Source organism: Protopterus annectens, chromosome 2.part1 (genome assembly GCF_019279795.1).
Source record: "Protopterus annectens isolate FY-2018-M chromosome 2.part1, PAN1.0, whole genome shotgun sequence".
In the NCBI taxonomy this organism is placed as follows: domain Eukaryota; kingdom Metazoa; phylum Chordata; order Ceratodontiformes; family Protopteridae; genus Protopterus; species Protopterus annectens.
In genome coordinates, this window is record NC_056729.1 from 144,091,741 (window position 1) to 144,105,630 (window position 13,890).

The window sequence follows — 13,890 nt, forward strand, 5'->3', positions numbered from 1 at the left end:
TTCATAGGTAGGTACTAGGCTATCTGCCCGAAGGAATTTATAAGCCTAGCCGGAATGTGTTGGCTTTTGCCGCCCCATTAGATTAGTTCCCTGTGCCTCTGTCCAGCAGAGCTGTTGAAGTGATCCCTGGGGTAAACTTTCTGTTTCCCTTCCACTCATCAAGGTTTCTCTTGAAGAGGGTTAGCAAGAAGCTCTGCCTAATGTAGATTGGAATCTTCTTCCAGAGCATGGGAAGTCTCTGGGACAGGAATCTATCCCTCTGGCACATCCTATTTATTGTTGTGGTGAGGTTTAGATGCCTGGAGCATGTGGCTCGAGGGGATATGTTTTTCTTTAGGTGGAGCATGTCCATCAATTCTGGGTTGGACATTGCCTTGTATGTCAGACAGAGATCACCTCTGAGTAGGTGGTATGCAACCGAGTACAGCTGGAGTTTCTTCAGTCAAGCTGCATAGGGCATCTGCTTGAGGCCAGTGATCCTCTTGGTGAGGTACTTCTGTGGTATTTCCAGTTGTTGTAGGTGTCTTGTAAGGTACATCCCAAATGGGGCACTGTACTCTATGATGGGTCTGATGAGTGATGCATAGAGGGGCCCAATGACTACTTTCGATCTGCATGCAAACCCTTTTGTGATTAGGTGGGCCACATAGAAGGATTTTCTAACCACTTTGGTAATGCTATTATCAAAGGAGAGGTTACTATCTACTTGAGACCCCAGATCCCTTATTATGTCTTCCATATTTAGGGGGCTACCACCTATGTGGTAGTTTGTGGGTACTTTGTTTTTTCCAAAGAGGATGACTATGCACTTTTTGGCATTTAGCTTGAGGCCTTGGTTTTGACACCAGGTATCTGTCTCAGTAAGACCCTTTTGGAGGATATCTGTGACAGCTGGAGAGTCAGTTATAGCCCCTAGTTTGCAGTCGTTTGTGAACTTGGTCAGCCATAGTCCTCCTGTGCTTGCCTGTACCTGTGAGAAGTATATGCCGAATAGGAGGGGTCCTAGGACTGTACCTCTGAGAAGTATATGCCAAACAGGAGGGAGTCCTAGGACTGAGCTTTGGGGAATGCCACTTGTAACTGGTTTAGAGTCAGACCTAGCTCCCGCAACTCTTATCATGTGGGTTCTGTCTGTGAGCCAGCTGGCAACGCATCTCATGACGTAGGGGTTTATGTTCAGGCTGGTGAGCTTGTCTATAATACCTGAGTAGGGAATGGTGTTGAAGGCCTTTGCGAGGTCTAGGTAGGCTGTGTGGACAACCTTTTCCTTGTCTATAGCCTTGGTAACTGTCTCAAAGAAGTCCACCGGGTTTAGGAGGCATGATCTGCCCTTAACAAAGCCAAACTGGGTAGGGTCCTGTGTTTGCAGGTTCCCAATGTCTCTGTTAATGAGATCCATGATGATGCATTCCATAGCTTTGCAGACCAAGCTAGTCAGGCTTATAGGGTGATAGTTCCCAGGGGCTGTTGTGGCTCCACCTTTGTGGAGCGGCATAACCGTTGCTGTGCGCCACTCTGTGGGTACATAGCCTGTGCAGAGGCTAAGTTTAAACAGTGTGTTTAGGTGAGGGGTTAGTTCATCTTTGAGCTTATGTAGGACCCAGCCTGGGACACTGTCCAATCCCATTGATGCTGTGTTTTTGGCTTTGGAGAGGGCTGTTTTAACCTGAGTGTCTGTGATTTCAGGGGCACTACATTCTTCTGATATAGTTAGGGGCCCTTTAGGGGGAGAGAGGGGGGTGAGGTTTGCACTGAACCTGTCTGCCAGGATGTTGTCTATATCTGTCGGTTCAGTGTATTTTGTGCCATTCTGCACTACCTCTGAGCAGATCTGAGAATTGCCACTTAGATTCTTGACATAGCTAAAGAATGCCTTGTGGTTATCTTTGGAGTCCATGGGAATTTTTCTTTCGAAGCTCGCCTTGGATGATTTTATGAAGGATCGTAGTTTCTTACTGATACTGATCAGGGATGTCTTCCCTTCTTGGGATTTTACTCTTTTCTGTACTAGTTTCCTCCTTCTATTGTATAGATTGTTTATGGCAGGGATCCACCAGACTGGTTTCCTTTTCTTGGAGGAGTGAGTCTTGGTTTTGTTTGGGATAGCATGATCCATGCATTCTTGTAGGTGCCTGTAGAGTGCATTAGTAAAGGATTTTGCAGCTTGGATAGCATTATCCTTTAGCATGGGGGCTTTAAAGCTTCCCACCTTGGTCTTAAGTAATGTGAAGTTGCTTTTGTAAAGTTTTTCACAGTGGTTTCTTTGACCGGGGGTGGTGGCGGAATGTGGATATCCAGAGTGATTAGTTTATGGACAGATCTAACTAGTGAGGGGTTGACCTCCAGTGTGGAACACCAGTCATCCATGTTGGTGATGACCAGGTACAATATGTTGTCAACTCTGGTGGGGGTGTTGATCAGTTGATCCAGGGTGTTTGAGTTTATAAATTCTAGGAAATGTTGGGCAAGGGAATTTGTACTTGAGTAGGTTCTCCCAGTTAATGTTTGGGTAATTGAAATCACACAATAGCAGGGTGTTTGGTAGGACCTTTATGTTTCCCAGTGTTTCCAGGAATGCAGAGTGGGGGTCCTGGGACATGGTGGGTGATCTGTAGCAAGCTATAATTTGAATAGCAGTTTTGCCTATTGTTAGTTGCACGTGGATGATCTCTGAAGCATCGTGCTGTGCCACAAACCTGGAGGTGTGGGTATCCTTCATGAATATGGATACTCCCTTGCCTTTTGTATTTCGGTCTGGATTTTGTGGCCAAAATGTATGGTATGAGTTGTAGCCTGATAGTGCTGAGGTGCTCTCTGAAGCTTTAAACCAGGTTTCTGTTACTGCACATATATTGATTTTCTCCATACTGAGGAGTGCCTCGAGTGCATACATTTTGAGGTTTAGACTTCTGGCATTGATTAGCATTACCCTCAGTTTTTTGTTACTTGTGCTATTTATGGTAGTGCGTTTGCCTTTTGAGCCTTGCCTAAAAAAGGCACATTGGGGTAGCAAGAGCCTTGGCCAGTATTCGAAAGCCTAAGGGTGACAGGTGCAAGCCGTCTCTAGCAAAGCAGCATGGCTTGTTGAGCATGTCATCCCAGGCTGACAGACACTGGATCCCCTTTGAATGAAACCAGAATCTTAGCCAATTTTTGATATTGATAATTTTTTCAGTATACCGTGGTATCATTCTTGGTGAGGGCAGGATGCTACTCAGGGTCAGGGTCATACCGGCCTGGGCTAAGTGATCAGAGAGCTCCTCCATGTCTCTTTACATGTAGTCCAGGGAGGTACCGCTCAGGTCATTCACACCAACATGGACAATGACAGAGTCATATTTGTACTTGTTCTGGAGTAACCTGAGTGCTTGTGTTATGTGGCGTATCCTGGCACCCAACAGGCAGCTAACAGTAACCTTCTCCTTGTTCAGCCTAGTGAGTGGAACGTCAGTGTGCCTGACTATAGAGTCACCTATTACTAGTGTGTTGGGTATGTTATTTTGCCTTAAGGGCTGTGATTTCATGGCACACTGGTTTTGTGAAGTATGTATTTCATGGTTAGTGTTGGGGGGTAGAGGTTGCTTGGATGTCTGCTTTGGAGGTCTCTGTTACTTTTGAAGATTTTTATTTAGAGCCTTTGCGTATGTTTTAGTGTATTTATGTGTGTTTTTTGCTGGTGCTGGTTTCATAGGTCTATGTGAGAATGGTGGTTTGATGCAAGTAATTCCCTTCTCCTCTTGACTGCCAGGTCCAGTCTTGGGTTGAGAGAGTTTAACCTCCAGTTTGGCTGTATAATTGCATCTCTTGCATGTATTGGTGTTTGGTGGAAGGAAGAGAGGGTTGTCTGTGTACATGAAGCAATTGTAAGATTGCCTCAAAATGCCCAGATTCACCAGTTGGATGGGAGAGTACACCTGAAACTGCCCTTTGGACATGCCTGGATAGGTACAGTGAACTGTTTTACTTATTGGCTGGTAAGGTCGAATCGAGAGCCTTGTCCTTCACTAAAGTATAGAGGGGTCTAGTGCTAAGGTTTATAAGTGCTTGCTATGAGTTTTGAGCAAGTGCCGGGATGAGAAGTGAATGGTTTGAGTGCTTAAGTTGAAAGTTTGTCTAGTTCCAAGGGAAAAATTGAAGAGTAGACTTTGTGGAGCCGGGAATAGTTGCACCCAAGCTAACTGGAGTTGCCCAGTGCGCAAAACAGTACAAATGCGGGTTTTATAGCAGGGAAATGAAAGATATAGAAATTAGCCCAAAATGGCCCATAAACTAATACTTTCTGGGCTGAAACCACTCCTCCAAGGACAGATTGGCTGCTCAAAGCTCCCTCTCTCACAGTGAGCAGAGAAACTTCCTTCTATTCAAGTAAGGTATGGGAAAACACAGAAACTTGTAACAGCTCCGAATTCAGCACTAACCAGAAAACTGGACTATACTAGCTTAGAAAGGCGGAAAACAAATATATATATATATATATATATATATATATATATATATATATATATATATATATATTTATTTTCAGAAAATAAAGCAGATACAATCAAAAACACTTTAAATGCACAGAAATGGCTATCACACTTGAGTATGCAGCTTACAACAGTTAAACAGGTAATTTAAACACAAAAATGACTTTGTTAATGTGCAGGCCATAAAATAAGTACAATATGTAGCTGAAACAAGCTTTTTAAATCATTGAAACTCTAGAAAATCAGCATTTTACGTGGAATTAGCTAAAGGTAGCAAGAAAATGCAGAAAAATTATACTTAATCACTCCAAAGTCTCTCTTTTGTCTCTCTGCTGCTGTAGAACTCTGCAGGGCACCACGCATGAGCTTGCTGAGCTGTATACTAGTGCAAAAACCTCGCAAATGTGGGTTTTATAGCAGGGAAATGAAAGAGATAGAAATTAGCCTGAAATGGCCAATATACTACTAATTTCTGAGCCGAAACCACTCCTCCAGGGACAGATAGGCTGCTCAAAGCTCCCTCTCTCACAGTGAACAGAGAAACTTCCTTCTATCAAAGTAAGGTATGGGCAAACACAGAAACTTGCAACACAGCCCTGAATTCAGCACTAACCTGAAAACTGGACTATACTAGCTTAGAAAGGAGGGAAAACAAGTATTTTTTTTTGTTTTTGTGTTTTTTTCAGAAAATAAAGCAGATACAATAAAAAAAAACACTTTAAATGCACAGAAATGGCTTTCACATTTGAGTGTGTAGCCTACAACAGTTAAACAGGTAATTTAAACACAAAAATGACTTTGTTAAAGTGCAGGCAGTAAAATAAGTACAATATGTAGCTGAAACAAGCTTTTTAAATCACAGAAACTCTGGAAAATTGGCGTTTTAGGCAGAATTAGTTAAAGGCAGCAAAAAAATGAAGAAAAATTATACTTAATCACTCCAAAGTCTCTCTTTTGTCTCTTAGCTGCTGTAGAACTCTGCACGGCACCAGGCAAGAGCTTGCTATGCTGTATACTAGTGCAAAAACTTCACAAATGCAGGTTTTATAACAGGGAAATCAAAGAGATAGAAATTAGCCCAAAATGGTCAATAAACTACTAATTTCTGGGCTGAAACCACTCCTCCAGGGACTAAACTTGTAACACAGCCCTGAATTCAGCACTAACTTGAAAACTGGACTATACTAGCTTAGAAAGGTGGGAAAACAAGTATTTTTTTAGAAAATAAAGCAGATACAATCAAAAAAACACTTTAAATGCACAAAAATGGCTATCACACTTGAGTGTGTAGCCTACAACAGTTAAACAGGTAATTTAAAAACAAAACGACTTTGTTAAAGTGCAGGCAGTAAAATAAGTACAATATGTAGCTGAAACAAGCTTTTTAAATCACAGAAACTCTAGAAAATCGGCATTTTAGGCAGAATTAGCAAAAGGCAGCAAGAAAATGCAGAAAAATTATACTTAATCACTCCAAAGTCTCTCTTTTGTCTCTCTGCTGCTGTAGAACTCTGCATGGCACCAGGCAGGGGCTTGCTGAGATGTATACTAGTGCAAAAACCTCACAAATGCAGGGTTTTTTTAGCAGGGAAATGAAAGAGATAGAAATTAGCTCAAAATGGCCAATAAACTACTAATTTCTGGGCTGAAACCACTCCCCCAGGGACAGATAGGCTGCTCAAAGCTCCCTCTCTCACAGTGAACAGAACAACTTCCTTCTATCCAAGTACTTTATGGGCAAACACAGAAACTTGTAAAACAGCCCTGAATTCAGCATTAACCTGAAAACTGGACTATACTAGCTTAGAAAGGCAGGAAAACAAATATTTTTATTTATTTTTTTGTTTTTCTCAGAAAATAAAACAGATGCAATCAAAAAAACACTTTAAATGCACAGAAAAGGCTATCACACTTGAGTGTGTAGCCTACAACAATTAAACAGGTAATTTAAACACAAAAATGACTTTGTTAAAGTGCAGGCAGTAAAATAAGTACAATATGTACCTAAACAAGCTTTTTAAATCACAGAAACTCTAGAAAATTGGTATTTTAGGTGGAATTAGCTAAAGGCAGAAAGAAAATGCAGAAAAATGATACTTAATACTCCAAAGTCTCTCTTTTATCTATCTGCTGCTGTAGAACTCTGCAGGGCACCAGGCAGGAGCTTGCTGAGCTGTATACTAATGCAAAAACAACCTGAAACCAGTTGTCTGTTTCTATGAGGCCCTTTTGGAGGATGCTTGTGTAGGCTGGAGAGTCGATTATGGCGCCCAGTTTGCAGTCATCTGTGAACTTGGTCAGCCACAGTCCTTCTGTGTTGGCCTGTACCTCCGAGAAATATATACCGAACAAGAGAGGTCCCAGGACTGAGCCTTGTGGGACGCCACTTGTAACTGGTTTGGAGTCTGACATGGCTCCAGCAATTCTAACCATGTGGGTTCTGTCTTTGAGCCAGTTTGCAACCCATCTAGTGACATAGGGGTTTATATTTAAGCTGGTGAGCTTATCTATAATGCCCAAGTGGAGTATTGTATCGAAGGCTTTTGCGAGGTCCAGGTAGGCTGTGTGGACCACCTTCCCCTCGTCAATGTCCTTGGTGACTGTTTCAAAGAAATCAACCAGGTTTAAGAGGCAGGATCTGCCCTTAACAAAGCCGAACTGGGTAGGATCCAGTGTCTGTAGGTCCCCAATAGCTTTATTTATGAGGTCCATGATGATCCCTTTCATAGATTTGCAGACCAAGCTAGATCTCTGTGTGGTAAAATTTATTTATTTATTTATATTTGTTGACTGGGAGTGTCCGACTGGACATAGGTCCATTTTCAGTGGAGGCCCGGGGAGAAAAGCTCCACAGTTAAAATAAACAGACAGTAGTTACATTGGATTACATAGCCATTAACAATTTATATAGCAATTACTTACAACATATTTACAGATGAAGAACATAGTACATCAGTAGACAACTAGAATCTTTATCTGTGAAGTACATAACAGATATTAACAAATGTTACAATAAGAAGTTCCTGCTGTATAATAAGTACTAGGCTTATGAGCATCTGAGCTTGCTATAATCAAGGTAGTTAGTGGAGTGGAAAGAACGGTAGTGGTTGGATGGGGTGGGTGATATTAGAGTGGGAGTTGCAAGGGCATAGCCAGCATGTTTTTAGGTGCACTTTTAGTAAAGTTTTGAAGTGGGTGCATGATGGTATGGAGGTAATAGTGGGTGGGAGGGAGTTCCATAATTTGGCTATGGCACAAGAGAATAGTGCTTCACCAGCAGAGTTATTGGCTTTAGTGATCTGCTAGTGATTTTTGTTGCTGGATCTTAGTGGTCTGGTGGTGCGATAGGGTTGGAGTAGATTCTGGAGGGATGGGACATTTAGTGGATGGTTTACTAGTTTGTGGGCGAGTGAGAGTTGATACCATTGAAAGGAGGTGAGGGAGTTCAAGCCAGCCCAGTTCACCAAGTGAGAGACAGTGGTGACTATGGTAGGATGCCCCTATGGCGAATTTGGCGATTGTGTTGTAGCAGGTCTCTAGCTTGTTTAGATCGCATTGCCTTAGGTTGGTATATACTGGAGAGGCATAAAGTAGGGTGGAGATAAGGTGGGAATTTGCTATTGAAATCTTTGCTCCTTTGGTGAGAAGTTGCTTATTTCTGTATAACGCTCCTAGTTTTTTGTGGACTTTTTTATGGTCATGGATATATGAATGTCAAATTTTAGTTTATTGTCTATTTCCACTCCTAGTAATTTGGTGTGTTCAGTTGGGTATATAGTGGTGTTGTCTTTTGCTGTGATGTTAAAGTGAAAGTTGTTTTGAGTATGTTTGGTGGGTTGGAAGATGAGCAGTTTAGTTTTGTTTGTGTTGAGTATTAATTGGACATCGGATAACCAAGTTTCAACAGAGGAAAAGGCTTCCTGTGTGAATTTTTGCAGTTCGGGTAGGAACTGGGCTGAGCAGATGATGGATGAGTCATCTGCATATTGTATGAGTGTGCCATGTTTGGTGGCAGAGGCTAGATTATTGGTGAAAACAGAGAAGAGTAGGGGTCCAAGGATGCATCCTTGGGGAACCCCTATGGAGACAGGTAGTTGGAGAGATATGTCATTCTGCCATACAATGGATTGTTGGCGGTCAGACAGGTGACTCTGAAACCAGTTGGTGACTGATTGTGAGAAGGATAGGTTATTGAGGACAGTGATAAGTTGTTTGTGTGGGACCATGTCAAATGCTTTAGATAGGTCTAGGAAAGTAGCAGAGGAGAGATAGCCATTGTTTTTATGCTGAAGGATAGTGTTAGTAAAGGAAAGTAAGGCAGTGGTGGTGCTATGGTTTGGTCGGAAACCATGCTGAGTATTGGAAAGGAGGTTGTTAGTAAGGAGGTAGTCTGAGACCTAAGAGTGTATGCATTTCTCTAGTATTTTGGAGAGTGGAGAGAGAATAGCTATGGGGCGGTAACTGGTTAGTTCTGTGGAGGGTCCGCCTTTGTGGAGTGGAATTATATGTGATACTTTCCACAGTGTGGGAACATAACTTTCTGACAGATTGGTTAATCAAGATGGATACTGGGTAGGCTAGAGCATCAGCTGCGATTTGTAGGTATTCACTTGGGAGGTTGTCTGCTGCTAATTTGGTGAGCTTAAGTTTAGTTAAGAGTTTTTTATGTTGAAGGTAGGTACAGGTGAAAAAGAGAAGGCAGTGGGGAGATTACTAGTTGAAGGTGTGGGTTGGAGGGGAGGGGGATTGTGTTGTTTAGCTAGTGATAGTATGGTTTGTGTGAAGTGTGTGTTGAATGAGATAACAATATTTTCTGAGTGAGGGATGTTAGGAAGAGGGGTACTGACTTTACCTGGGTGGAGGATGGAGTTTATGGAAGACCAGAATTGTTTGAGGCTGTGTTGGGAGGAGTCTAGGGCAGAATGGTAGTATTGGAATTTGTCCTGTTTTATTAGCTTTTTGACTCTATTGCGTAGTTCTAGGAATTTCTGTCTAGCTGAGGGGGTTTTGGTTTTGCGCCAGTGCTCCCAGGCTTTATCCCTGTTTTTCATTTCTGACTTAGTGGTTTTCTGTAGCCATGGGGAGGGTTGTGCTTTGATTCGGGAAAGTCTTATGGGGGCATGGTAATTAAGGATGCTCAGGAAGGTAGTATTAAAAAATTCAACTGCGTCATCAAGACTGAGGTACTTTAGAGGATGCCAGCTACATTCTTTGAGGGATGAGATGAATGTGAGTGGGTTAAAGTTTAGTTTTTTACGTATTTGATGGTAGATGACAGGTTTAGCTTGGTATAGGTATTTTTTGAGTAGGAATGTTGGGGAGTGATCACTGAGGCTATCTGATACGCAGCCTGTTATATATGACTTGGAGCTCTTACTGACTAGTATCCAATCCAGGGTAGTGTGCTTGCTGGAGTTTTTATTTATCCTGGTTGGTGACTGGACTAGTTGGGTGAAGCCATGAAGGTTTACATGATAGGTTGGATGGTTGCAGAACAGAATTGCCAGTCAATATTGAAATCACCTAAAATGATAGTTTCTTGTGGGAGATGGTGGGTAGACCAGCTGAGGAGGTTTTCTAGTGGAGGGATGTTTTGGCCATGTGGGAAGTAGCATCCAATTATGTTGATGATTTTGTTTTCATTTATTTTGAGGTTGGTATATATTATTTCTTCATTGCCTATTTGTGGAGCTGATGATTTTAAGATCTGGATGTTTAGATGATGTTTAAATATTATAGCTACACCGCCTCCTTTCTTGTTTAGCCGGTCTACTCTTAGTATGCCATAACCTGTAGGGAGTATTTGCTCACTGGTAATGTGAGGTTTTAGCCAGGTTTCTGTCAGGATGACTATATCTGGGGAGTACATGTCTATGGTGGCATGGAGTTCATGGACTTTGTTGGATATACTTCTAATATTTAGGCTTAGTAGAAGGAAGTCACTTGGCTTTCTATTGGCTGTAATATGGGAGAAGTTGTGGTTTCTAGTCTGATTATGAGGATTGGGGTTGGAGATGGTAGGGCCATGGTTGGGGTGGATGTCTCCACTTATGGCTAGTTTTGATATGCACGAGGTTATTAGTTTTCTCAGTTTTTGAATGTGTTTGTTTATAAGGGAAACTTTATGATTGTGCTCTGTGGGTAATAGGTATGGTGGGAGGGTTAATATGTTAAGTTGTAGGGATGCTTTATGTTTGAGTAATATAGTTTGTAGAATATGTGGGGGGTGCATAGGGATGGTTCTTGAGCTGGTGGGAGGGGAGCTGAGTGTGGGTGAGACATGGGTGGTGGTGTGAGTAGTAGTATAGTTGTAGTGGTTGAGTGGGGGAATGATGGAGCTTTGGTAGGATGTAAGATATGCAAGGAGAGTGCATGCAGTGAGCATAGGTAAGGTATGCTTGTACATGTTAGTTGAGCAGGTGTGATAGTAGTGGGAAGATGGAGAAGGCAGTGTTGGGTTAGCGCTGTGGTTGGCTATTGGAAAGATGGGAGGGGTTTGTGAGTGAAATAAAGGTGGGACCACTGGGGGCGGGAGGGAATAGAGGGCAGGGTGGGGAGCAAAGCTGGATATCAAACTGGATAATCTGCAGGACGCATTCTATGTTGGTAGCAGGTACTACTCAAAGAGTATGAAGGTAATCAATGGTGTTCCACAGTACTCACAAGTGGGACCCTTTTATTGTTTGGCATTTTCTTTTCTGACAATTTGACCACAAACCAAGAGCTCTAGCACAATAAGCTTGCAGATGACTGCAAACTGTGAATCATTGTCAAGTTACCATCTGACACCTGGGTTTTACAACAGGAACATACACTTGTAAATACCTACAAATTACATAGACAATTCTCCAATCCAAAATGAGAATGTTGTTAGTGACTTTGATACATGGGTTGATAATTCCATGTCTTTTGATCATCATGTAAAAGCAGTAGTCAGGAAGTCCTTCTGCTTAGAGCAGAAGATCACCAAGGGGATATTTTCCAGATCCAAAGTGGTTATTGTCCTATTATAGTCATCACTGATTAGGCCAATTATTGAATACAACTTTGCCTTTGGGACATACCTCACTAAACATATAACAAACAACTGGAAAGACCTCAAAAGGTTCCTAAGTGAGCAGGTCACTGGCATAAAAACCCTACACTCCCAGAAACAAATTGGAAGCATTGTCCTTTATAAAGATCTTCGCCTTCTTTCCCAAGCTACTAAAGATGTAGTAGTTCAGCAACATTTTGTATCTCTACAAATCAAGTAGTCCCACAAATACCAGAACAAGTGCTCTAAATCATCACCAGCAAATAAACAGAGCAAGGAGAGATACACAGTGCCTCTCTCACCTCTGAGACAGACTACCTCTGGAAATAAGCAGTGTGATGCATTATCTTTCTACAAATGGGAACTGGACAATTGGATAGGTATTCACCAATTCATCTCTGGATTTACTGGTCCAGCCTTGCTTGAGAGATTCAGTCTTAGGGCTAGGTGTAAATGGTCAAAAGACTCAATAGCCTAGTGTTTTCTAAATTCGTATGACACACCCCATAGTTATCCATTTGTAAGTTTCTAGTACGAATATACTTTAGCATTAATTGCACATCTTAATGAACACAAAACAGGCAAAGAGCAAATATATTTACTTTGTTTGTCAGCTGCATAGATAGCTGGTGAAGACACCCCATATACACTAGTTTGTTAATGTCTGGAGCAAAACAAGAGTTTCACATTATTTCAAACCCCGCTGGTTATACCCTTGCAAGAAAGTCATCTCAAGCGTACTGTAACTAAATGACAGGTTATTTGAGTCACATTATAGGAACGTCAATGTTTGTGTGAGTTGGGAGGAGAAAAAAATGAAAGGATCTGAAATCAGTTTATAGCTCACTAAATCCTGACTATACCTTTTGTGAAGGAGATATGCAAACATCACCTTTACCATCAAATTAATTACATATCTGAAGCCATTAAAGTTAAATACCTTTAAAGCAATTATCTGTGATGCATAGGTAAACCAATAAGAGCTAAGACAATTTAAAAATATCTATCCTTTTGACGCAATGCCCCAAATGTCTATGCAAAAATAGGAAAGGAGATAGTGCATCAATATGCTGCCTGAACCAGAGCTTATATAACTACACATCAGTTAGAAACCTTAGACGACAAGGGCTCTGGTCAAAGACAGATGCACAAAATAAAGGAAGAGTGTGTTTCAGCTAGGACTCATATTTATACCCGCTCCATCATATTTCTACATTTTCTAACACCAAGTTAATGAAACAGCTGAGAAATGGCCTTGACATCTTCAAACATCATTAATTTTTCAAATGTAAATGAAAACACATGTACAAATCAAGTGCTCCTGGATCTTAACCAGGACCTTTGACTCCTAAAGCTTCAAACAGTTGTAATGGTTTGTCTAAGCACTCTCTGCTTTCAAGTCTTTGTCTGATTACTTGATTTTGAAAGTGCTCCTGCACATAACTTCTTAACTGCTTTAGTATCCTCAGCATAGAACAGCCAGACTGGTGATATGGGGGATTATGTTTGGGTCTTAATTAAAACATATACTTCCTTAGTGCTATCCTCCTGTACTTTGACCATGATATTTGCCTCCTAATGTTTCTACACGATAAAGAACTTGATATCAACTTTGATTCAGAGATCATGTTGGAATATTTTCATTTTCTTCGCTTTGTCTGAATTCTGAATTACGCCTGTATAAGTCACACGTTACATATGCATGTGTGAGCGACAAAGAAAACAGTTTCACAACTTATGACTCAACGTTGAAAAATGACAATTGTTGCAAAATTAGCTTCCAAAATGATTTAAAACATGATAAATCTGGTTTAAACAAATGGCACCTGAATTTCCTTTTCATTAGTACGACTTGTGGAAAAATCAATTATATGCATCAAACCACCAGCAGATATCGACTTTGTTTCCTTATCATTAAGTTGCATACTTTATTAGCTGGAGCTGAACAAGTTTTTTTTTTTTTTTTTGTTAATTAAATTATTTGAAACATGGGTCATTGAAGGTACTTTAATTGAAAATAACTACTGTAACAGGTATGATCTTCTTTCTAAGCCTCAGAGTACATTGTTCTGTCTGTGATCTTACAGGTCATTACATTTAGTGTTACTAGTTTAAGAGAGGTACGTGGGAAGGGACTGCACATACTTCAACAAAAAGTATATTTTCTTGATTTTTCTCAACTATTGTTTATTCTGAACAACAAAAAAATAAAACGATACATTAAATAATAATATTAAATGGACACATTCTTTGAAAATACACCCAAAATCATGGTTTGTAAAATTAACCCATATACAGTGTAAGCAAATCATCTAACCACATTAATATTCACATATCACTCCTATAAATTATGATTTAAAATATAAATTAAAAACAAATGCTACA